This window comes from Nylanderia fulva, unplaced genomic scaffold (genome assembly GCF_048542155.1).
Source record: "Nylanderia fulva isolate GAGA-0341 unplaced genomic scaffold, ASM4854215v1 Scaffold7, whole genome shotgun sequence".
Classification (NCBI taxonomy): Eukaryota; Metazoa; Arthropoda; class Insecta; order Hymenoptera; family Formicidae; genus Nylanderia; species Nylanderia fulva.
Genome location: NW_028190807.1, coordinates 6312740 through 6340037, shown reverse-complemented (window position 1 = coordinate 6340037; position 27298 = coordinate 6312740). Strand labels below are relative to the sequence as shown.

Here is a 27298-nt window from a genome sequence, read left to right as displayed (position 1 = left end):
TTTAAGAAAACTGTACAAATCAGCTGTTGAGGTTAGATAAATTGTGAAAGAAACTATCTCTATAGATCTTTATATATACATACTAATTATGGGAAAATACAAAGAATTAATGTTATAATTAATAGAAAAAATATAATTTCTTGAACATGTCTTTTTTGTGCAGATGTGTGGATAAAAAAATTGTAAAACCTCGTAAAAACGTACACAAGCTCTCAAAAACGGAAGCTGGAAGAAATATCAACGTGCTGCGACATTAGCGCCAAAGGAAGTTCCTGGAACGACGAGGAGAGTCCGAACGAAAAATTCAGGATGACCAACGTTGAAAAATCAATTCTCAGTTATAAAATAAGTAATATGCTCTGTGATAATTATATATTTAATAACTAATTAATCTATACTTAAAAATTCTTGATTGAGCGTTTAATAGATTTTCATCAAAATTAATCATCGAAATCAAAGAGAATATTCGGCATACATTTATTTTGCGATATATTCTACGATATATAGAAATAAATATAAATACATTCAGTTTAAATATATATTATTTTCGCGCGGTTACGTTATTTATCATTTGCACAGCAACACTCGAACAGGTAGGCAGCGAAGCAACGAGCTCCGTAAGTTATTCATTAATTTTCGAAAAGCGGTTATTATAAAAGTATTTTCCTCTGATGAATAATTATTTAATAATGAGTATCATCTCGCACAATTATTAAATTTGTACGATTAAATAGCTCCTAATAAGTGCGAGATAATAATTTATATTTCGCGTATGATGTATATATAATGATGATGCGAATAAAATATATCGCTAGAAAATAAAATTATAATTTGAATATCTATATTTAATAATATTCATAGAATTTATCTGTTCGAAATGTATTATAATCGATTTCGTTTGTATATTTTTCAATTGTTCATTAGGTTAATGCGACTGGTGCTATATCAACACGTGAAGTTGCCGATGTCATTACGTCATCTCAGCGAGAAACGATTGGTCGAATCGACGATGAATCGATATAACGATTAGACGCGATCATTTCTCGCTGGGATATGAATAACCGATTTATAACAAATATTTATTTGTACATTAACAGCGACATCATGTTAATTTTTGAGACGCAATTTATAATAATTATTTGGCATGTATTTTGAAATCATATTTTATTAATTTTCGATCGCGTAGCGAATAAATATAGTGTTTGTGTGATTATCGATGATCTCTGTATTGGCGCGCGCGCATGTAAAGTTTTAGTATCTAGAGACGTCGCAAGAGGCTGCGCGTGTCGAGTTTCGCGCACTTTTTCTGCGTGTTTCCCGCCATAATCAAGTGCACGTCGGTAGACATATTAAAGTTGGAAATGCCATGTTAAGTGTCCTGTGTTTTTATTAGTTATATTTGAGTATGATTAATTCGGACGCGCGTATTCATCATTAATTGTTTTTGCGAGTGTGCGTTTAATTGTAATTGTTTTCGTTATAGTGAATGACATCAAGAAATAATAACAATAGTGAAAGAATAAGAGAGGAGAAGGTCTGGGACTGCAATCAAATGATGGCGAAGTTGATATAAGGTTAAATAATTTATTATTTATTTATTATTAAGTGTGCAAATGTAATAAAAACAGTTTTACTACACGCAATTAATTAAGTTCATTATTTATTTAAATAATTTAAATGAAAGAGATTTTGAAATAAAATATTTTTACATCTGAATTCAAAAATCTGATAGAGATTTCAATTAAAAAATAAAGTCATAATTTTTTCAAAATTTATAAAGTTCCTTAATTATGTATTTATTTTATTATTGTATGCATTGATATCTAAAATTTAAATCTGTATACATAATAATAATTTCTGAAATATTAACTCTGAATATTAATTCTGAATATTAATTCTATAATTTTAGATTTAATTCTATTATTTATATTTAATTTATATGTTACAGATCAACACAGCTAATGACACCAACATACTGAGAGGGGAAGAGATCTAGAAAAGGCATTAGTCGCCGACGAAATAATCCGCCTAGAGTGAGTAAATCAATCGAAGATCAAAGTCGTATCAAAATTTTGTACAGTCATGGTCAGTGAAATTGCGACACTTTTTGTTGATGAACAGTAACTTAACACAGAGGTGTTAATATTAATTTTAAATTATTAACATTAATTAACACAGAGATTGAGACACTTTTTCTTTTAGTGAATTTATGAAAATTAATTTGATTGCGTGTTCATAAATTTACTAAAAAAAAAAAAATGCCGCAACCTTATTGACCACACGACTGTAGAGAGTACACACACTTTTTTTTTGAACCACGATATATATATATATATATATATATATATATATATATATATATCGTGCTATCGTTTAATGTTATCACTTACTGTATTAGTCATGGAATTTCGAAATTGTTTTATGCATATTTTGACGCGTTTATGTTTTATCATGTAGCATAATGCATACATATACATATGCTAGTATATATATATATTAAAATATGCATAAAACAATTTCGAAATTCCATGACTCATTCAGTACGTGTATACATACATACCATACATACCATACATAATATATTAACTATTATTTATTTTGTTTTTGGCAAAATTTCTGGCAATGTAACATTTTTCAGGTGCCTTATTTTTCAATATATTTACTATGACATTTTTATTATACTTCATTACATCGATAATTAATTCGATAAATAGAGATTCAGTTTTATAAGGATGTATTTTTTTTGTTCTACGTTTCACAAAAATATATAAATATTTTACTAGATTTTATATCTTTCTCTTTTTATATTATTAATTTAAGAATATCACAAAATATATTCTTAAATATTGCATTTATTTCAAATAAAAAATGCATACAAAATAAAGCATATAAATGTTATATATGGCGATATAATATATTTTCAAAAATAAAGATTATTAAAATTATATATTATACATTATACATTATGTTACCTAACAATATCGTTGCTATTAGTTAATCCTTTTACATTTTCTCATGGAAATGTAATTATAAATTTATAATTACATTTTATATTGTATTGTGTATTGTAAAATTTTTTCTATGTAAATAAAAAAATGTGTTGCCTTAAAATGAATGGGTTAGGCTGAAACAAATGGATGAGCTAGAACAAATTAGAATAAAACAAATTAGATTGATTTAAAAAATTAAGTCGAATAACTTTAATAATAACTTTTAATTGAGTATTTTTAAAGTAGAACTTTTAAAATGGAGTAATTTTATTTTCATTTGATATATATCTAAATTTTTTGTAATTTATTTAATAAGAAATGCATTAATGATTGTATTAATTGTATGATAATAATACTGATATAATGATATAATAATAATTATTTTTTTAACATACACTGATTTTATTCGATTTTTTTATAGCTCATCCGTCTATTTCCACAAAATTAAAAAATGTTTTTATAAAACTTTAATTGACAAAGCCAAGTTATCAGATGAATTATATTTATTTTTTAAAAAGTTTTAAAGAGTTCATTAGCAGCAATAATTAAAATTTTCATAATTTTATAGTCGCCAAATAGACAGTATAACGTTACGTTATTCACGTGTTTTTTCAATGTTTTTTTATTTATTTATCTTATATTTTCGATCACATGTTTTCATTTAAAAAAAATTTTAATCATTATAATAGTGACAATAATAAAAATATTTTATAATTTTATGGTTGCTTAATAAATAATTCATTTATACATTGAAAATTTTTAGCAAAACTTTTGTATCTCACGTATAGATATTATCATAGTGCGTAAACTATTTTGACAACATTTAAAGACAAATGTATTTTATCTGATGCTTTATCGTTCGATTTTTTGACAAATATAAATAAATATAATTTAGATTTGAAAGCGCAGTATCGATCTTAGGAGAGAGGAGTTACCGAGTAATATAAATAATAATAGACTCCGTAATATACATTAATTATTTAATAAATAATTAATATATTTTTAAAAAATAAATTTTATGCAACAATGCATTATCAGTAATATGGTATTCAATCTTAATATTGTCAATTATTGTTGTCATTTACGTGCCGACATTCGAGCAATAAAGTTGTAGTGGAAAATGCTTCATATATTGTCGAATTCTATTTCGAAACGCGATCGATTAGTATTAGTATATTGATTAATAATACGATATGATTATACATTCATAATTATTAAACTATAATTGATAATCGATATAAAACTGTATTGTAACGATAAATTATTGTCAAAGCGATTATGATCTTTCGATTATCGATTTTTATGGATAATAATTATTTTTCTTTTGTTGTAGAGAAATTCTTGAGGGCAAATATATTTCATTTGATAATCTAATATCACAATTTCTCATTATTTTAATCTTTTGATCTAGTGATTCTATATGAATTATTGTATTGTATTATAATATAAAATTATATAATATAGTAATTCCTCCCAACAGGTACACCTTGACATGATGGAGGGCTTCAGTACTTGGACGGTTAATCCTTTAAGATTTATTCCGATATGCTGCGCGCGATTCGACATTCGTGTCGTGTTTCGCGTAATAGTTCTATTTCTTAATTTCAGAAGTACCGTTAAAAGTAAAACGGGCTTCAATTGTAAAATTCGGGAGTGCCGTTAAAAGTGTCGCGCGTTCAAGTGTGAGAGTGCCGTTAAAAGTATCGTGCGTACAAGTGCGGGAGTGCCGTTAAAAGTGTCGCGCGTGTTAATTAACGGTGCACTTTGACACGCTGAGAGGAGGAGGAGGCCTTGGAGAGGCATCGGGCACCGGCAGAGCAACCCTAGGGTAAATATTGATTATTTTGTATATTAATTGTTATATAAATCGCACATTAATTCGATTGTTTATTTAAATTATTTAAACAAGAAAGAATTAGAGAAACAATCTTTTCAATTAACTTTTCTTGCAAGTCTTGTCAAAGTTTCTATTTAAAAAATAGTTATATCATTATTTATCTGCTCATTAATATAAGCATCAAGTATAAACAATTTGCAATATGCATAATTTTTTTGTAATATTAATTAAATATTTTTGGCGTTGCTACAATTTGGATTCTATTTGTATGTTACAGAATTCCAGCGTTGAGCTGTCGACTCTTACAACCTGAGAGGATGAGAAAACATCGGGCATCAGCGGAGCAACCTTAGGGTGAGTATTGTTATTTGTATATTTTAATAATAAAAGGCGATAATATTAATTTTTTCCTAATTTTAGCATCGAGTATATAATCTTATGTAACGTCACGTGTTTTTTTTAGTAATTTTTATTGTTTCTCGGAGGACTATTTCATTAATATATTTCGATATTTTTAAACACGTTTTTTCATTTTTTTACGTTTTAATCATTAGCGATGATAATTAATTTTTTTCTAATCTTAGGGTCGAGTCCTATATAGTCCTATACTTTATGTATTTTTTTTTTTTCTATATTTTTTATTATCTCTCGGTGGGCTATTTTATTAATGTATATAATGATATTTTTAAACACGCTCTTTCATTTTTTAAAAAGTTTTATCAGTGTCTATCTCTAACGTGTGTCCGACTCGGTCATGTGTGCAATGTGTACACATGTTTGTTTATATACACAATGGATACATAATCCTATTGTACACATGATCTTTATTACGTCGATTAAAACTTTAATAGATCGTGTTGAAATATATAAAAAAATATTAATAAAATGGTGCTTTATTCGATTATATAAAATATGTAAGAAACTCGTGACATAACATAATGTAAAGCGCGACAATAAAATCATGAATAGATTATTATCTCCGTTATTGATATTGTTGACTATAATAATGTTGTCTCGTTTCGCGTTGTGTGTTATATTCGTATATCATTCAGCGACTATCACTGCGAGGGTGAACAGTTGTTCACAGTTGTTGACTGATAGATAAAAAGTTGAGGATAGATAAAAAAATAGACATATTTTATATTATTTTTTATGAATTACATTTATTTATAAAACATTTACGCATACGTAGCGCGCATTTGTTTTATTGTTAGTCCTATTAAGTTTCTATTTTAAAAAATTGTTTTTGTATTTATAAAATTATATACATATATATATATATATATATATATATATATATATATATATATATACATATATCTATTTATTATTGTATGTACCAAATATAAAATTTGATAGGTATAATAATAATTTCTTGAAATTAATTAATTATTTATCGCATTCTTATAATTTGAATTTTCTATTTGTTACAGACAACATAGCTTCAATATCAACAACTCCGCTGTTGCGCATCGGTGTCGGTGAGTGATAAATTTTTATTTAATAATTTTGAGGTAACGAATTTGTAGAAATTGTAGAAATTTGTAGATTGTAGATATTAATAGATTGTAAATTTTAGATTATAAGTAGATTGTAGATTATATAGGTTCGTTGCCTCAAAATGGATGAGTTATAAAAAAACGGATTAAAGTTAATAACTCTTAATAAGTTCTTTTAATATGCATTGCATCTATTACGAAAGGAAATTATAAATTATAAAGTATAAATTAATAAAGGAGATTAAAAAGCACTTCTTTAATTAAAAATTTTTTAATCTAATTTATTGAATAAAGGACGCTATTTTTTTTATTGTATATAGTCACTTAATCTTACAATCGCGCGCCGATTTTTTCCTTAATTTTTTATAGCTCATCCATCCATATTCTATAAAACTTTCTAGTTAAACTTTGCTTTAACTGATATAAAGTCAAGTGATCAATTAATTAAATCTGTTATTATCTGTAAAAGAATGATAAATAGTATAAATTATTTTTTACAATAATTACAAAATATTTAAAAATATAAAAATTAATATAAAAATTATTTTTTACTTAATTTTGTTAATTTTATTTTGTCATATATAAATTATATATTACTATAAAAATTTCAGTCAATCTAATTTGATTAAAAACTTGACTTTTTTGGAATAGAGTAAAGTAGTAGTATTAAAATCAACATCAAACGAACGATCTCGTAACGATCGTCAACGAGCGTGATATGTTTACGCTCATCTGCCGGCAACAATAATTAGCCGGCAAAAGAAGGAGTTTCTCTTCCTCGATAATGCGTGCGTCTGTCAACGTAAAGGAGCGCATATAAAATCTTTGCGCTTATTCGCCGGCAATAAGTAGCCGGCAATAAAAGGAATATTTATCTCCTTTTTGGATCTCTGGTTAGAGGTCAAAATGTGGCCAGCAAAGGTAGGTCCAACTGGCCCAAAGGATGGACATAAGCTGCGTAAAATAAGGACCAATACTGGTCAAAATGTATAGCAAGAGGTACATTTGAGAGTACCTTTAAGAGGATACGAGAAAACATTTCGCGTATTTTATATTTTATCTACGTGCGATAGCATATAATCGGGAATGGTATACATTCGATTAGGATACGCGATTAGAGCACGCAATTAAGATACACGATTAGGACACGGTTTCCCAAATCTCGGATTCCTTTATCCGCGGATTCCCGTTGGCTTAGCCAGCAAATAGGATAGAATTATTAGAATTATCCGGACCGTCTTGAGCAGAAATTTGACGTTTAAAAATACTATAGGATTATAAGAATATTTTACAGAAATAATTACATCTTATATTTTATATTCAAATACATTCGTAAAAGTGTTTTATATTTTTTACAGGAGTTATGCGCATTTTTAAAAATTTTGATATTTTGTCTAAACGCATGTAAAGAAATTTTAACAGAAAATCTAATAGAGGATATTGCATGGCATGCAAGTTTATTGTAAAAAAATATCACTCTCTTATCGCACGATCAAATTCCAATTAGCTCGATCAACTAGTACCGGAATTGGCCAATTCATCTCGTTCCTAAAGTCTAAAATTTTTTCTACTATCTTCTATTTTTCAATATTTTTTTCTCATAAATATCAAACAACGAAAAAGTTAATAATTCTTTTTGCATTAACAGAAAATACTGCAGGTGTATCGACGAATTAATCGTCAATTAAATTGACCGGAATTTTAATATAGGTTAAACATATATATATATATAAAAAACCCTCTCGGCGTATCTCGTCCGGCATTCGTCATTCCGACGCGGTCGTTGCTACGCGTCGTCGCGCGGCAAGGAATCCGCACGGACCGCAAGATGTCGAGGCGCCGCGCAACATAGTAGGAGAGCACGAGTCGCGCGTTGGTCGCGACTCCCACGTACGCGTACATTTGCGTATTGCCATTGACGTATGTATATATGTATATATTCGCGGACGCCGTCGACACACGATCGTCTGACGCGCACGCCTATACGACAGCGTATAGAACACGGAAGAGTCCGTTGACCTTCGCCGAGGACGTGCCTATGTCCCCAGGCCGGGTCACACTCGAGTCTTGCGTTCGCAGGGGAACATGTACGAGTGCGATCAGACCGAGCACGTGGCGGCCGTCGCGCTCGATAAGCCGGCTTTGGCGGGAAGAGAGAAGTGGGCCGAACGCCTCCCTTCTTTTTCCGCTGCAATGGCGGCTCGATATGCCTCTCGAATCCCTTATAATTAATGGTGCTCCAAGAAAATTTGAAAATTATGATAACGGGCAAGAATTGTGCTATATTATGAAAGTAAGTATACGTATTTAGCTATTTATCAAATTTAATTTAACTGTAATTTTTTTAGCCATAAATTACATCACAATCTATCAAATGATATTTAGCGGTATTATATCTTTGATATTTATGCTTAATAATAAGAAGGGAAAGAACTCAATGCTGGAACTCTCTATATGCATTATATTAATTGTAGGATAAGTAAATCTTGCTGGCATTTTTTCAGTCTTTGATAAGGTGTCTCTATTAATTTAGATGCCAGTATATTGGGGTGATTTTCGAGACAAACATATTTTGATATTTTTTGCTATTATAGATACAATTTGTCGAAACTGTTTTAATATTCAGATCCTTGTGAAAATACGAATAACATATACCACGGCGCGATAATGATAATATAGAGAATCTTAGATTAAAACCTTCATAATATTTCTATATTGAAATTTGAGGCAGTACTCCATATAGTTGTACCTCATTAATTTAAATATAAAAATTAGTCAATGTTATAATTAAACGATAGCTTTAGGTGGGATATATTAGCAAAATTATGAGCAAGAAAATTTAATTAGTACACAGAGAGAATTTTCTTTTAGAATTTATCCTGAAAATTATGATAATTGAACAATATAATATTGGAAGAATTTTATAAGAGTTTCTCCGATTAAAATATTTATCACAATAAAAAATATGAATATCTATACCAGCACAATAAGATATAAAATATGTTCGATTAATTTTATCATGTATACATAATAAAATTTACTATGCACATATTAATATTCTTTATTGTGGTAAATATTTTAATTAATTTAATATTAATTAGAAAAGCTCTTATAAAATTCTCCCAATACCATACATTGTCCCACGATTACTATGATTTTCAGGGTAAATTTTAGGAGAAAATTCCGTGTCATTATTAGTTTTGACTCGATTATAGTTTTTATCGAATCGCTAATATATGCCGATCCGCCACTGCGTTTCCTCCGTTCCCTGACACCGATTCACCCTCTCTCGTTCCCTGGATCTCCTTCTGCTATCCTGTTTCCAAGTATTTGTCAAAGGCGGTACAACGCCGCGGGAAACTCCACCCAGCTGATGCGCGGTCTCGCCGCAGACGCTTCCTCCTTAGTTAACGAGGTGAATCGGAATCCGCGTTGCGGATCTCGCGCGTCTTTCGACGCCGATCTTCTTCGAGACACTCCTACGTTACGCCCTTTCGGAATCGCGAATATTCAGGTGTGGCAAATTCGCGAGCGCAAAGATACTTTATTTAATCAATAGATAATGAGATTTAAATTAGAATCTATATTTATATATAGCATTGTTCTTGAGAAATTAACAGCCGCTTTTTTCTCACAATGAAACTGTCAAGAGATATTTACCGTACTCTCGTCTCTTACAAAATTCTCAAACATCTGTCTGACATTTTAGTAATCAAGCTTGAAATTGAAATTCTATTATTGTAGAATTCTCTTTAATTTATTGTTAGAGAAGAAAAAGAGCTCGACTGATTTTCTCTTAATCTCTTTTGATTTTCATCCTATAATCTTAATTATTATTTTGATTGATTTGAAGATTATTTTTCTCTTTGTAAAATATTTCCTGTAAACGCGGTTTCGCTCGGCTGTCACATTTTTGCCAGTCGCTTACCGACTTAAATGACGTGATAAATGATATCTCCCGACGCGAGGGAGATAAATTCCTTGAACGCGCGGGAGCCTGTAGTCGCTAGAGATCAGTGTGACCGGAACATACGTAGAGAATGTATATTCCATACTTGCCTGTTACCTCGCAGCTCTGAAGTGGTGCTGACTGCTTGCGAATCCCACGACGGACCATGCGGTCGACGAAGCTCCATCGACGGCATGCCGGCCTGATCGTCGACGAAATGTATTGTCACTTGATTGTCAATCGGCTTTTTACCGCGAGGCCGTTTATTAACACCGCGATACCCTTATTATAGGCGTTGTCTCGTAGAAAGGAACGGCTGTTAGAGAGACGGCACAGACGCAGAGAGAAGTAACCATCGATTCGTGTCAAGCGACGAGCGTTTTCGGGTCAGAATCTGATCTTTCATCTTCGCGAATTTAACAGCATCGCGAAAAATCGTATATAACGTTGTATCGTCATTACATAAAAATTACGACGAACCATTTGCGTTTGATATTATTCGTAATAATAATACTTGTGCTCCGCGCCGCGATTTAAATGCCTCGTCTAAGACATTACGTATACAGACGTGTGTATGCGAATATATATCATTTAATTTAGTACAGCATGTTAATTAACGTCAATATAAATGAACACGTTACACGTGTATTTAATACTTTTATTGCTTTGTGATTTATTAAGCCACAACACAGTTGATTCGCAATAGAGAGAGATACACTTTTACATTATTTTGTTTAATTGTGGAGAATTTGTTCTCTTTATTTATTAAACAGAGATGGCGACCACGAAATTATTTGGATCGATGTTACACGACTTTAGTGAAGTTCTGTTCTCCTGCTTCGATATATAAAATTTTTCAGGGAAAAGCTTGTAATTTTGGTAGATTTAACGAAATGTCCAGGGAGGCGTGATGTAAAAACAGTGACTCGTATTGTAAAATTTTATAATCGAGGTCGTAAAACTACATATATAATAGATATATTTTACTATTATATATTATATACGAAAAAGAACAAAATAGAAGCACAAGAAAAAAATATATATATTATATATATATATATATATATATATATATATATATTATATATATATTTAATAAAAGTCTGTATTATCGAAAAATATAATTACATATAATAGTTACATATAATATATTTCTATATAATAATGTTTATATATATATTTTTTTTATAATTACACTTATAAATATATTTTTTATAGTTATTAAAAACATAACTAAGAATCTTACATACACACACATATGTGTTTGTATACATATATTCATTATATATAATAATATATATGTATAAAATTTTATTATATACATATACACACACATATACACATTATATATAATAAACTCTTATTGTTCTACGTGATATATCGAATAATGTTAATGTTAATATATGTATATCTTATTTATACTTTTGTAGGGAACTCACATTTAAACAAAACAAAAAAATGATGTGTACTTTGCATAGCATCTAAAAAGATGGTGCTTTTACGTTATAAGATAAAAAGGTTTTAAAAATGCGAGGAACTTACTTGAGAAGCACATTTGGTAAATTGCAATTGTCGCATTAAGGCGTGTAACTTTACTGTGTAACTCTCGACGTGTAATAGTTTGAGATTCCCGGAGTGACGTAAGAAAAATATTTAGTTTTCAATGATTAACTGCATTATATAGATGGTTACACTTGACTGGAGTTATCCAGTCGACGTCACTAGGAGGTCAGATTCACCGAGAAGTCGTTGCATTACGAAAACAGAGTTAGGGAAATCGGTGTTAATAAAAATTCATATTTCTCACGAGACAGACGAGAATCCTGCCTCGCAATTGTTTCCTCGACGAACGTGTAATAATTCATTAGATAGTGCATAGCAAAATGGAATTTAGCGCGTCGCCTTATGTCTAGCCATCTAACTCTCTCGAAATTGCACGAAAATAGCATTCCATATTTAGCAGTATCATAACTTATATTGTGTATAGTTGAATAATTACTGCTATATACATAGATTTATAATTATTATTATTTTATAATAATGATAAAAGTTAAACAGTTTATTATGCACATATGTATTCTTGAGGAATAGGATTGCATTATATCACACACAGAAAATATATAGAATATATCTATTGATTCTTAAATAAAATAATTATAATTATCATAGAAAAAAACGCATAATGCAAATATTAATGTGTGTATATATAATACATTCACAAAATAAAGAGAATCGCGTGATTTAATATTAAAAATATTAACATTTAAATGTCTAAATGTCACAGACAGATTCGAATTTAACTTTCTTCTTACTAAATCGATATACGAATGTCTTATTTTCATTTTTATAATGTTCATTCTTTCTTAAATATTATATTATACGATATTTATATTATTGCTTCTTTATGCGCGCAGATGCTTTTATTATTGATTTCACGTTATAGCATCTGTGTGAGATTGGATGCACCATTATTACGCCATTGCGATTATATAATATCGGAGCCGCGTGAAAGAGAATGATAAGAGTATATCGCTATCTCCAAGTCCTCTACACGAATCTGGTCTCCTGATAAACGAACTCACCGTGCGCGTCGCGAACTCAGCACCTTTGTAATCGATGCGCTGCATCACGCACGTTTTATTAACTACATACACATCTCATTAGCGACATAGGTATGTCCGCTAATTGCTGCTCTCCAATCAGAATCAGAGTGATTTTTTTTTTATTTTTAATTGATCATATTTTTACAGATTAATTCTGATATAAATAAAAAAGGATGAGAGAGGAGGGTGAGAGAATAATTATTTTTTTATCAATATTAAATATATTTATAAGGAACTAAATTCGCATATATACAGGGTGTTTTTAAAACTGTCAGAGATTTTAAGGGCGTATTCTAGGGGTCAAAATAAGAGAAAAAATTCCTATAAGCATGGGTCCAAAAATGCTTTTTTTCGTTAAGCCCGTAAAGTTAAAGGAAAAAATCGAAAAGTGTAACGGAGATTTTTTTCACAGATCGTTGAAAAAGTTTTTTCTCGATGATCATGAAAAAGTCTGACAGCTATAACTCGGAGGAAAAGCATTTTTCGACCTATATTTAATTTTTTTCTTATTTTAATCCCTAGAATTTAGAATATACAATACCTTTCAAATCTCTGACATTATTTTAAAAATACTCTGTGTATTTGATACTTTGATATTTATTATTATCACACATACACATATTATATAGCAATTATTACCTTTGTATTGCACAATGCCGGAGAAACGACATTATTAATACGAAAATTCGCAAAGATCAGCAAAAAGTGTGTCTGACCTCTATTCTGACGTTGACTATATACACGCGATAATAGGAGGCGAAAGAGACGAGAGGGGAGAGAGGAGAGAATAATAATTATTAAGTATATTAAATATATGAAAATATATTATTATAAATATGCAGAGTTGGGTAATAACTAGTTAATTAGTTGAAAGTTAAAAAAAAGTTAAAAAGTTAATAACTTTTAACTTAGCTTAGTTAATTTAAAATGCATTAATTTTTAACTTCAACTAGTTATTTTTTACTTGAACTTATTAATTTTTTCCCTAAGTTAAATTTCTTTTATCTCTGAATACTATTATTGTTTTTTATAAGTTATAAACGTATTATTTTTTTAAAACAAAGTATTATTAATTTTTATGTTCATTTATCATCAATTGTAATTACCAAGAAAATATATTTCTATATAAAATTAAAAATTTCTTTGTTGTTTGTTATTATAAATTTTAAAAGAATTAACAAACAAAATTTAATATAAATGTTTTTCAAAATTAACTTTTGATTTCACTTCAATTAATTTAATCCTAACTTAACTTTAACTGACAATGAATTAATTTTTTGTTCATGCAACTTTTAACTTAACTTTTAAATTAATTTTAACTTAACTTAGTTTAAAAAATCATTAACTTACCCAATTCTGTAAATATGATTATTAAGTATATTAAGTACATATACATATATTAAAATGTATTAAATATATTAAATACATTAAAGCATGAATATGCGAGTTGCAGAAGAAGAGGCTCTTTGACCTTGTCTGTCTGTCTTTGATCAGTGCAAATGCAGGCGAACCTGTCCGCCTTTTTGCTTCCTCGAGCTTTATGCATATCCATATCGCGTGTGCATTCGCAACCGTATAATCATCTGCCGACCCTAACTGCGACGGTTCTCCTTCTCCTCGTCTGATATCGCACGCGCGGACGATGTGCAAAGGGTGGGAAAAGTCCGGGAACACCGTCAGGTCCGTCAGGCCTTCGAATTGGCGAACAAGGTAGCAAGGCAGCATCTTCGGCGAAGAAGTAATTCGCAAATTCGCACCACATAACTGTCTCTCGCATTCGCCTACAGCAGCCTTCCGTTCGCACACACGCGCACCTTCGACGTGAAAGTGTGTCGAGAATCTCTTCTCCTTCTCTCCCTTCCTCTCATCATCTCAAGGTCCGCTTATCGAAATCCCGTTTATCGACTCGATTCCAAGCCGCGTCATCCTCGCGATCGAACTCTCGATAAAGCCGGTTATTACGGGATCTTCGGGTGAACTACCGTTCCACCTGAATAATAGTTCATTAATTATTTCCTAGGAAGAATTTTTCGCTCTTGGCCAAGTTACTTAATTAAATATACAGGCCGTTTCTAAAACTACGTCAGGGATCATAATAAGAAAAAAGCTTCCTATAAACATGGGTCCAAAAATGCTTTCCCTTCGAGTTGTAGCCCTTTAAAGAGTTGAGAGAAAAATTGAAAAGTATAACTCTTTGAAACTTTTTCACAGATTGTTGAAAAAGTTTCCGAAAGCTACAATATAATTTTCGATTTTTTCACCCATCTTTAAAGAGGCTATAACTCGGAGGGAAAGCATTTTTGGACCCATGTTTATAGGAACCTTTTCTCTTATTTTGACCCTTAGAATATGCCTTTAAAATCTCTGACATAGTTTTAGAAACGGCCTGTATATAAATACGGCTTCTGCGAAAATTCCTTATTTTTTTTCAAAAATGACAAACGTTCGCTTTCATCGCTTTGCGAATTCGCGAAATGGATAGAATTCATGTTGGATCATTAATATTGTACTTTGTTTTATAAATTATTGAATCATCTTTGGAATGAAGATCGATTAGACAGCATCATATTTTATTGTCAACTATTCTCTTATAATGCAATGAAATTTGCATTGAGAATATGAGGGCGATGTGTGTCGCATAGTCGCAGTTCTCCGGGTGATCGCAGTAGATGCAGGAAGAACGTGGTCAGACAAGAGGCGCAAGAGGCTTCAAACGCTTGATATGCGCGCGCGGATGAATCCGAGGGATGTGCGCAATGTTCGACAACGCCGAGATATTATTAGGCAAGTATGAAACTGTGTTAAACTTCGTCGGTGCCCAGTACCTCTCACCGCTCTCGCGATAAGAATCTTCGTGACAAGATAACGAGGAACTAATGATGGGGAGTAATAATGCAAAAATAATAAAATGCGAAAAAAGATGACGGATAGCGCGCGAAGGAAGATAATGGGAAGTTTGTGATTCACGCGAAACTATCGCTATCAATGGGTTGATGCGAAGATTTGTCATCCATTGCTTCATTGCTTGGGAGCACCGCCGTTGTAAATAGATGAGTGACGTCAGACGACTCGCGACGCTTAGAAAGTCACGTAGGGAATAACCTGTTGAGCAATATCAGCCTGGACGGAATCCGGCGGTCAGGAAAACGAGTTGGCGTGCATTCCGCTTGCATTTAACAGTGGTTCTCAGATTATGCACGCGATGCATCTCGCTTCATGAAAGATACACAGAGAGAATTTTCTCGAGAGAGTTTATCCTGAAAATAATGACTTTATTTCGAACACCGGAATGAGACTAGTCGTTTCTTATAGTTTTTTGGGTGCCGAATACAAATCCGGTTTTCAAATTGCTCCACCACGTCACAATTTTGAGAAATTTTTAATTAAAATTGCAAAAAGGATTATTTTCATGAACTTCGTCATATTATAAAAACAATATGTGACGTACTGGAATTGTGACGTGATGGAATAATTTGGAAACTAGATTCGTATTCAGCATAAAAGGACTATAAGAAACGACTATAGTCTCGTTCCGGTTAATTTTTTTGTTAAACAGTGAAATTATTGTAATCATAGGACAATAAGAATTTTATGAAAGTTTCGATGATTACTTAATTATTACCAGGCTAAAAATATTAATATTTATACCACAATAAGATGTAAAATATGTTCAATTAATTTTACTATGTACATAGTAAAATTTACTATGTGCATTTAATATTTTGTATTATGGTATTGTCCCACGATTACTATCCTTTTCAGGGAAAATTCTAAGAAAAAATTCTCTCCGTCTAGATGCCCGAATATGCACTGTACGTATGTACATCACGTACTTTGTAAAAAATGATAGCCATATGCAGCAGATTCTTTACCCACTTCGCAACAATAGCGAGATTACTTTGCAAGAAAAGAGCGCAATTACGTGTAAGTTACGTGTCGGAAGCAAAATGCATACCTTCGAATGCAACGCTTGTATTAAACGAGACTCGTAATGTTGAATTTTGCGTGAAAATAATCGGCGCAATTAAATCTCGTATTAATGTTCGTGTTTTATTCGCGAAATAAATCTCGCGATTATTTAGATTATATACGACGACGACGACGATTAGATAAGCATTATTGTTGTTACGAATCTAATCTCGCGTCCTTCGAGATTGTCGCGATAGAAATGAATAAATATAACGTCGATCGTCGTAACGATCATAGAGCTCATATAGAAGATGAGGAAGAATTTATTCATATGCGAGGTGTAAGATGTGTATGCCAAGAACCACTGCGAAGAACGCGAAGAAAGGAGGACAGATTCTGGGCGGAATATAAAGAAGTATCCCATACACGTAGTGCCCTATGTCTTTTGGCAGATTGAACCGGTCGGATAGGTCGCATCGCAATTAAATCGCAATCAGGATATGTAGGAACAAGAAGGAAGCGTGCCGGTTCTTTTAACGGGGATTATGGAGGATGCCCAGGATGCCCAAGTTCCCATCAAGTAAAGCAATCTACCAGGAGAACGTAAATGAGTGCTGGTGGTACGTCGGTTCCTTCAAACAGCTGAGCCAAACAGCGGTTCTCACCGCACATTCGTCGCGAATAAAATATCGCATCGTATAATGTCAGGAGTTAAATGTCAGTAGAACAAGGTAGAATATTATTTTACTGATCACGTTATTTTTAGCGACTGCAAACGTTGATTTTAGAAACATTGCGCAAATTGTTTGGACTAATTGTGTGTATCATATTTGCAATAATTATTCGTCATTGACTTTTCTGACGACGCATCAAATAACATATTCAGGTATCGAGAGTGTACAGAAATGCATCGTGAATTTGTATTTCTGTTTTCTGTTTTTCGTTAATTAAATTGATAAAATTATAATTATTATTTATATATTAATAATAATATATACATATATACATAAATATTATATATAAAATATATATTATATATACCTTCTATTAGGAAAGATCAGAGTATTTCGATTTTTTTTTTAGGAAATATTGTGCATTATATTTTGTTTTTTATATCACAATTCTCATTATAATATGCTTATCACGCCTGAATTTTTTTTTGTACGCGATATTACACGCAGGCACGCGAATGTCGGTCACTCTGCCATTTTTCATCGAACGTTCTAACGAAGAATAAACACGCGATTTTGCAGCTGCATGCTCTCTCGATGCATTTCGCTTCGTCGGACAAGCGCGATCGATATATCAGCGTTTCACCGATACCAGTTCTCGTGTTTAAAAATGACATCCTTTCAATTCGGCGCGGCTAGACGGGTGCGGCTTTTATATACAGGGTGTTATCGAAGTGTTTGTGCGCGTACTTTCGAAATAGAAAAGTTTGTCCATAAGCGTTTTGGCAACATTCTCTACGTAAAATTGATACAAAGGCCATACACGCGCTGCCCATTTGACAGGCCAATCTCAGGGTTTTAAAGGATTTAATCGCGTGTAGATGTCAAGGCATACAGACGTACTCGTAAACGTCTCGTGTGTGATATGTCGTTTGCGGTATCTCGCAATTTTCTCCGTCTCTCTTTCTCTTTTGTTCTGTGTCCCCTTCTCTTTCTCTTTTTATTTCTATCTCTCTGCAGATATGTGGGTTTCCTATGGCGGTGGCACACAGTTGGTGTATATCGTAAGTGGCTGCGGTATTCGGCTAGTCAGATCGATGAGGCGCCGTCGTCGTGGCGCCTCGTAAACGCCCAGTCTCTGTCCCCTTTGATAAATCCTACGTTCCTGGGCCCGCTCGTTTTTTGCGCGCGATATTTTTGTCCCAAAACTCAATTAACGTTCTTCTTATAATTAATTTTTGAAATTTTCCCCGCGCGAATTACGGACGATCCCGACTACTTTCCAATCTCGGGCGCGCGACAGACAGCCTCTCGAGATGTATGATTTATTTTATATCACACACAGTGCAGTCATTTACCAGGATGTCTAATAGTCAGGGAAATCTGGAAAACTGGGCATTTTATAAATCTAGAATTGTCAGGAAAAAGTTAGGAAATTTTACTATTTATCTGATTTTTTTTCACATTATTCTGCACTTGTCTCAATAATTTGAAATTTTTTATTAAATAAATATAAACTTTTCCTTGACTCTCAGCACGCTAATTTTCTATGTTGTTAAAAATTGATTCATCTACAGCATGTTTGTTAATTTATATATTGTCATCGTCGTGTTATTTTATTTCAATGTGTCTGATAGAGACAAAACCAAAAAATTTGATGTAATATAAATAAAAAAGGTGATATTATTCAAATAATTTTGTTGACATGTTTGTTTCGATTATCGTACATAATGCAGATTGTATAATTGATTTAAGTTTTTGTTTTAATTTCCGAATCTTTTCATTGTTGACAAAAATATCTCAAGGATTTCATGATTTAACATTTAATTGATTTATTATATATATAGATATATGCAAATTATATATTTGGAAAAAATAATACTAAAAAATCAGAGAATTTTTTATTGAGTCTGCTGAACACCCTGTTTACGTCGCACGTGTTAAATTATAATACTCGTGAAACAATTCATATATGTATGCGTAGAAAAATTTATGGCATTTTGTTTTTGCGAAACTCTATATCCGATAATTTTTTATCCTTCTGTCATTTTTATTTTTATACCTCGTCGCGCATTTTTGCCAGTCCGACACTATAATTTAATACGGAACGTGTTTTTTATATTGCCAACTTTGTCAATGTCGAGTTCGAATAATATTTCTACACAGGGAAAATATATGAATATACATATTCGATTTTCTACATTATTTATAAATCATCATTCGTGTTGACGGTCGATTCACGTCTCGCGCTTTAACGTCACAAACACACCCGTTTGAACTCGCGCGAGTAAAAGATCGCACGAATCTATTTACGCGGAATGCATGCTTAACGAACACATTTTGGATTGAAACTCGTGGATGAATAGCCGTATTTAGCGCTAAACGAGCGACGCGAGCCAATAATTTTACATACGCTGTCGTACATGCATTTTAATCAGCGTTACAGCAAAATATATATTTCTATTTTCCTTTAGTCGAGTGCTAAAATAATAACTGCAGAAATTCATAAATTAATTACCACACATGGAGAGACTAGTTGAACAAGAAACAAGAACAAATAACTGCGAGTCGCTTTTGCGACTATTTTATATATTATATTTATATATATATTTTATTAATATATTATTGTAATATCTCTGTTTTGAAACATTTTAATCTTGATGCAGAAATATCGGTAATTAAGTATAATATATTTTTACCGAAATCTCCTTTAAAATGATAATCTGTTTCCTAAAAAATATTTCAGTCAATATTGATATACTTTTTTTCAAAATAATATCAATATTAAATATTGACAGAGGCAATACTGATGAAACATTCTTGAAATAGCCCGCTATCACTATTGACATACGTTTATAGGTATCGCTCGAGGTGTTTGCCTTGCATTCGATTGCGACTCAATTGCGGAATAATCGATTTGCGTCTGTGCAGACGTCGCGTTTTTTTTAAACGAATGAAACGAGCGAAAGGCACAAAGGAGGAGAGACGCGAGAACTGCATCGTGTTGCCGAGTTAATGGAGGTATCGAGACGTGAGATGCGAGATGCACGAAAGTAGTATAGGAACGATCGGAGCCACGCGATAATGACCGTCATGCAAATATAGTACCTCCGCCGTACTCTTAATAAGCATATGTATTACCGAACGGTGAAGTTCTCTCGTGTTTTGTAATGCTTCGCCAGACAGCCGTCGGTCACGGACTCTTTAATTAGGATTTTAATTGCGCGACTCTCTCTCTCTCTGCCCGATCTCTAAATATATACAATATTAAGCTCTTGGAATAAATTTGCGCGCGAAGGGAAGTCTTAAAACAAGCAATTCTGCACATCTAATTACATCAGCAACCGAAGATTATTTTGATTTTCTCTATCACGGAATTTTATGTTTTAATATATTAAAATTGTTCCGAAAACGTTGAAAAATTATTTAGAAACATATTATTTTAGAAATGTATTGTATTATCTTCTTTTCTCTGATGTAAAAATTGATATTTTCTAATATGAAAGTTTTAAAAGTCAGTTTTTATATGCATATATGTATGTCCATCTATTTTTCATATTTTCTCTTTTTCTCTTTTTATATTAAAAATTTTTAAGTTTCTAAAACTTTTGGCTCAATTTCGTGAATCGCTGCATGTCTTCGCATCGTAATCATTTTAATAAAATAAAATTGATTGTTGTCTATCAAAATTATTTTATTTTTTTATTTCAATTTAAGATCGCATTTAGAATAAAGTGATTGAATTTCGTGTTTTTAATGACAAACTTTTTAAACAATTGGTATTGTCTCTTTCTTTATATATATCTAACAATAAAAGTAGGTTATATCGCTGGAGGGCAGTCCAACTTTTGTCTAGTAATTGAATAGTTCTTTTATCATCGTAGTCCTGCAATCACATTACAATTAGCACCGAAAGTAGTGCAATCCCGTGAAAGAATAATAATTAGAATATTCTTTTGATTATTCGTCCGTGGAAATGATCATATTGTTAAGAAGTAAGAGTACACAAAAATCAAAGTTGAAAATAAAATGGAAATTTAAAAAAGAAAGAAAGAAAAGATCCCAAATATTCTGCAAATTGTAATCACGATTGTCGTGGTCGATTGCACAAAGATAATGAAGTTAATTTCTAAATCCCCATATGTCAATTATTCTATTAGATTTATATGAAGCTTTCTGTCACGTGGAACTTTAATATTGAATCCGCGTAGATATACCAGCAAAATTTATTGGCAAAATTCCATATTTGATTTGGCGAATAATCCGCTTGCGTCCGCGATGATAAGAACAAGTAGAGGAAGATTGTAAGCTGAAAATTACTGGACTCCGAGATATATATACTGAAAACCGGTAACACACAACGCAGTAAGATGTAAGAAATGATTATTGAATCGACTCGCTCGGGCGGTTACATTAATTCGCGAATTAATTCGCGGGCGATAAACGCGATGTATTTTATCCGCTCATTCCGGATTATTGCGCGCGAAATCGCCGAGGAATGCGTCGGAGAAGGAATTACGATAAACCTTACGATTCCGATCGCGCGGAACTGGCCTTGTAGGAAAAATGACACGAGGGAGGAAATAGATCACCGTGTTGCACGCGAGAGGAATCGAAATTCGTTCGTATATATTTCTTTCTGCTCCCGGAATCCGCGATTATAAACTTGGTGCGGTGTTTGCTGTTATCTAAATAAAATGATCTAGATGATCATCTAGATGAAACTTTGGCGTCATCTTATCTTTATATAGATAATAAAAATATGTATTATCTATATCTGCATCTTAGATGAAAAATTCAGATAATTTTGGTTTAGAATCATAGCACATAAAAATACTTAAATAGTAGAACTTAAGCGGTAAACGATAAAAATTTATAAATAAAAATATGAATACATATATGTTTATATCTCTTTTATAATTTACCTTTTTTTATAACTGTGTTTATGTAAGCAGTCTTAAAAATTATTATCTAGAAAATTATATATCTAGATGAAATCGCCATATATAATTTCATCTTTTATGTAAATATATATTTCAAACAAAATCGTCTTTATCTAGCTAATTTTAAAATCATCTAACCACAACACTGACTTTCTGTAACGCAGCTTCTCTCCAATTGTCTGGTGAACTGGAAATCACGGGAAACTCGATGCAAAGTACACACTATCAAAATGTGGACCGCATCTTGCAAAGCACGCGATCGTAATAAATTTCGGTGCGTAAAGAGAGCGCGCCAGCAACTTATTGTTCGCCTCCTCGACGTTGCAAAACGGAAAGGCCGGTGCCTTCACGTGAGATTTCTTCTTTCTTCCTTCTCGTGCATTAATTAAAATCGTCCGCTCTGATTATTCCGCGAGAATCAATGTCGTTAACGGCGTCGTCGCTTCCCTTTATTAGGAAGAGACATCACCTTTCGCGCGACCGATTGTAATCAATTTCTCGGATGCTAATAATTAATAATATATACAAGGGTATACTTTCATCCCTTACAGAGAATCGAGATAATATTTCCCGAGTAAATTTTTTATTTTAATACAGTTTTTTTCACGTAACTTTGCAATTTTCGAAATTGAACGTCGCGGATAATTCGACCTCGAAATAAAACTCAATTAAAGCAAAGTCCCTATTCGTGTAATTTTATCGAAAAATGAATGGGAAATATCAAAGTTCTCGTTCTATATCAAGAAATTAAAACAGTTCGAAAACTATTGATATTTTCATATAGAACAAAAGTAATCTCAACATTTTCTGAGCACAATGTAATCCTTACATAAGGATGCTGTGACATTCGGGATCGAATAATTGAGAAGTGCGGATACCTCGTTAAATTGAAATATCGGTTGGTTATATCTGCGGAGAACGCAAATGTGTAGAGTATGTATAAGTACCGGATGTAATATGTAAAAGGACAGGAAATGTGCGAAGGAAGATCGAGGCTCCTCGAAGAAGAGGAGAAAGACGCAAGAGAGGGAGGAGGGTTGCTATACTTCGGTTTCTGATGTTCTCAACACGGTTAGTAAGAAGCGCCGGTCAATACTAGCATCGCGCAGTATAACCAGGGCTGTAAGAAACACGATTCAACACCCCGACTACTACTCGTCCGTTTGCCACTGTTGGATTTTTCAATAGAATTTCAATCATTTTTCAATCGAAAAATTTATTTATTAATATTTATAATATTATTTATTTATAATATTATTTATTAAATTGGCCCTCCGTTACTGAATATGTCTACAAATTTCATTAAAAACCAGACATTTTTTTCTCCTTAGGATAATATAAAAATTCTTTTTGTGGAATTCTTCATGGAATTTGCCCTGAATCTATTCAGATATAATTATCTATATATTGGAAATCTTTATAAAATCTTGTTCATAATATATAAAAAGAGGAATTTTTGACCTGGCATTTTGTATTACAAATAATTTGGAAATATAATTATTAATCAACCATTATATCTTTACATAGCTATTATTACGTAATATATTATATAAATTACCATTTTCCCTGGTTTGTACGAAATGTTCATAAGAAAGAATTGAAAAATTCAAAGTAAGCTTTCAAAATAGAAGAATTCGTCAGGAAAATCTCGAATCTAAAAATAAAGAAGATTGCCTCTGGAAAAATGATGCAATCAAAATAAATGTTTGCGTATAAAATCCAATGTGTGCAAGAACAATATATGTTCTGCACTGCATCGTCGCATCTGCGGTGCAACTTGGTCGCATACGGTACTGCGAATCGCGGGATGCACTGCGGCAATCGAAACTATTCGACGGATCGATAAATCGACGACCGCGATCACGCCTGCGAGAATCTCTTAATCGTGATGCGACGAATTGCATCACTGTCGGATGCAACGTGTCGGATGTAAATGTATCGAGCCTGGGATTCGTGCCGAAGCGACGAGATACAGAGAGAAAGAGAACTCGCGGACGACAAGCAGATGCAAACTGTATTCATTCTGTAGACGTTGTTTCGGTTCACGGAATTGCAAAGTGTTATCATCAATACTGCGTCCTGATATATATATTTCACCTGATAATACAGTTAACCGGCTAACACAGTCCCAATTAGTAACGCATAGATCGAGGATACGTCACTGTCGCGTGTTTATTAGCGTTCAAATGTGGTTTCTCCCACCGCACTTTAATGAACAATTTAGAAGAGATCAATGAGTCTTCGCGGTCAACCATAACATCTGTATTAAATTTACAGTTTTGAGCAAATGAAAATTATCTTATAGCGAATCAAACGTCAAAATTAGCACAAATTATAAAAAGAATAACAAATACTTCGCAATACAAAAGCTTTACTGTGTGTATCCATAATTAGATACATTAATTAATGAAATATCTGTAAGAGATAAATTTCTGTGATGTATATGTATAAATTATAAATTTATCATGCCCACTGAAACAAGCCTTATTAAAGCATAATTAACGCTTAATGCATCTCTAAATTTGAAACTAATTTGATTTCTTTTGCGTTCGCTCTCGTTCATATAATGCACAATTTTCCGAATCATATTTCCGGGAAAAGAATTATAAAAGCGCATCTATATGCAATTCCATCTATAGCACGAGTAAATTCATGCTATGCCGACCGTACGTCCCGTATAAAAAATGTATCAATCCCCTTTGAAAGTGAGACACGTGCTCGAGAACACGCACACATACACACATACGCATAGCTATGGTATCGCTTGAAACTTAAATGTTATAAGAAAGAGTTTAATGCACGACTTAAAGGCTATTCTCGGGAAGCGTAAATTCAACTTTGTCTTTGCGTGCCTTTTTAAGTGGGAGGCGGCATAAACGAGTTTTTCCAATAAACGTGGGCGTCGCGACGCGTCGGAAAATATGACTGTCTCTATTTTCTTTAGCACAGGCCTTTTTTCGTCGTAAAAGTTCTTAATCTTTTTTTTAGCAAGAGAATATCGGATTACATTGTTATTTATTATTATATTTTATATATTATATATTATTATATATTATATATAATATATTTATAAAATTTAAGATTAAAAATAGATTTTTTTAAGTAAAATTTTTCTCAAATTAAGCTTAAAACAGAGCGAGAGAGAGAGAGAGAGAGAAAGACAATTTTATTTTTCATTCAACATCAAAAAATTTTGCTTCATTCGCGTTCTCCTTCTGGTGTTATCTTCTGTCACGTTTCTCCTTCCTCTTTCTCTCTTTTATTTTTAATTTTAATTGTCGCGGAATGTCACAATTACGGTATACCGCGTGTAACTTTGATATACCGTTGCACTATTACGCTTTGTGCGCGAGAACTGCTTTAGAGAAGCAACATAACGTGTCCCAGATGATTGAAGGGTGATTAGACACCCAATTATATACAACGGCTTCATCGTGATAACTCTCGTTCGAACGCTTTTGTTATGTCAGAACGCTTTCGATGTTAGGCGGCGCGTTTTTGGCCGCGTCAGGAAGTATTATGAGCGCGCTCGAGTGAATAAACGCATTGGTAACACAGTCACGTTTCGTCCCCTGCAAAGCTGCTCGAAAGTTTGCACGAGGTACTTAGATATTCAGTTTTGCTCGCGTATCACGTCGAAAGAAAATTTTTAGTTAGTAAATTATAATCACGCGTTCGTAATAGATCACACGCGTCGCGAAAATTGTTTAACGAAGATATCGCGCGCGCGATTGCGAAGATACATTTTAATTGGTGAAAATTGCGGTTCGCGTGAAAAATGTAGATGCGCGGAAAATTGGTAGGAGGTATAACAGGGGATCTAGCGGTCGGCATTGTCAGGGGACTTTATAAATCTGGAATTGTCAGGGAAAAGTCAGGAAATTTTACTATTTGGATTTTTTCACATTATTCTACATTTGTCTCAATAATTTGAAATTTTTTATTAAATAAATATAAACTTTTTCTTGACTCCCAGCACGCTAATTTTCTATGTTGTTAAAAATTGATTCATCTACAGCGTATTTGTTAAGTTATATATTTTCATCGTTGTGTTATTTTATTTCAATATGTTTGATAGAGACAAAACTAAAAAATTTGATATAATATAAATAAAAAAGGTGATTATTTAAATAGTTTATAGTGACAAGTTTGTTTCGATTATTGTACATAATGCAGATTGTATAATTGATTTAAATTTTTGTTTTTTTAACTTCCGAATCTTTTCGTTGTTGACAAAAATATCTCAAGAATTTCATTATTTAACATTTAATTGATTTATCATATAGATATATGCAAATTAAATATTTAGAAAAAATAATGCTAAAATAAAGTCAGGGAAAAATTTAATTCCTGGTCTTGGAAAATGTAAAAAAATCAGGGAATTTTTTTCTCTGAGTCTGCTGGACATCCTGCATAAAGAACTGCGAAAAATTAGCGCCGGCGAAATATCTTTCCCACTAAGAAATTAAATAGAAACTGCTCCCATCGGAAATTACTTTTGTTGCTGGAGCAGAGGCTATTACGTGCAATTTTGCGATATTAAATTTTTTCACGGATCGTAACGAGGTGTGCGTTTTTATTTAATCGCGCGCGAGCGCTTTTATATGCAAGAATCGACAATTGCGTGTCCGATCATTAGGAGAGCTCGAAGGATCGCACAATAACACTGCAATGCGACAAATGAGTATGACTGGGATATAAATCGCGGAGTTGTATTATTTCGTGTGTTCCGTTATCGAACCGTCTCCTTATATTTAACTGCCATCGACTGGATTTTGCCCAGATGCATGACCGTCGACGTGCTCGCATAAACAGCCGTGCACCATTAAGGCCGCGGCATTAAACTTGCATCAGATGGGAGCAGGTATCTCGCGTATCGCCCTTTCGAAATCGATAT

General features: G+C 32.3%; 1 protein-coding gene and 1 long non-coding RNA gene across 5 annotated transcripts in view; one reads left to right on the top strand and one right to left on the bottom strand.

Moving 5' to 3' along the window:
• Positions 1–27298, bottom strand: part of RpL29 (ribosomal protein L29) — a 112661-nt gene that overhangs the window by 742 nt on the left and 84621 nt on the right. The window contains exon 1 of one of the 4 annotated variants that reach the window (XM_029315705.2): positions 205–288. The exons of 1 other annotated variant lie outside the window; for it this stretch is intronic. The gene's annotated coding sequence lies outside the window, so the exon portion shown is untranslated. Of the gene's footprint in view, positions 1–83; positions 155–189; positions 289–27298 lie in introns of those variants that run through there. 2 more of the 4 variants (XM_029315706.2, XM_029315707.2) reach the window with 2 other exon arrangements.
• On the top strand, positions 55–6335 carry LOC114940918 (uncharacterized). The gene is made up of 6 exons (XR_003821551.2): positions 55–349; positions 1484–1574; positions 1949–2033; positions 4471–4818; positions 5105–5181; positions 6261–6335. It is a non-coding gene; the product is annotated as an uncharacterized LOC114940918 (long non-coding RNA).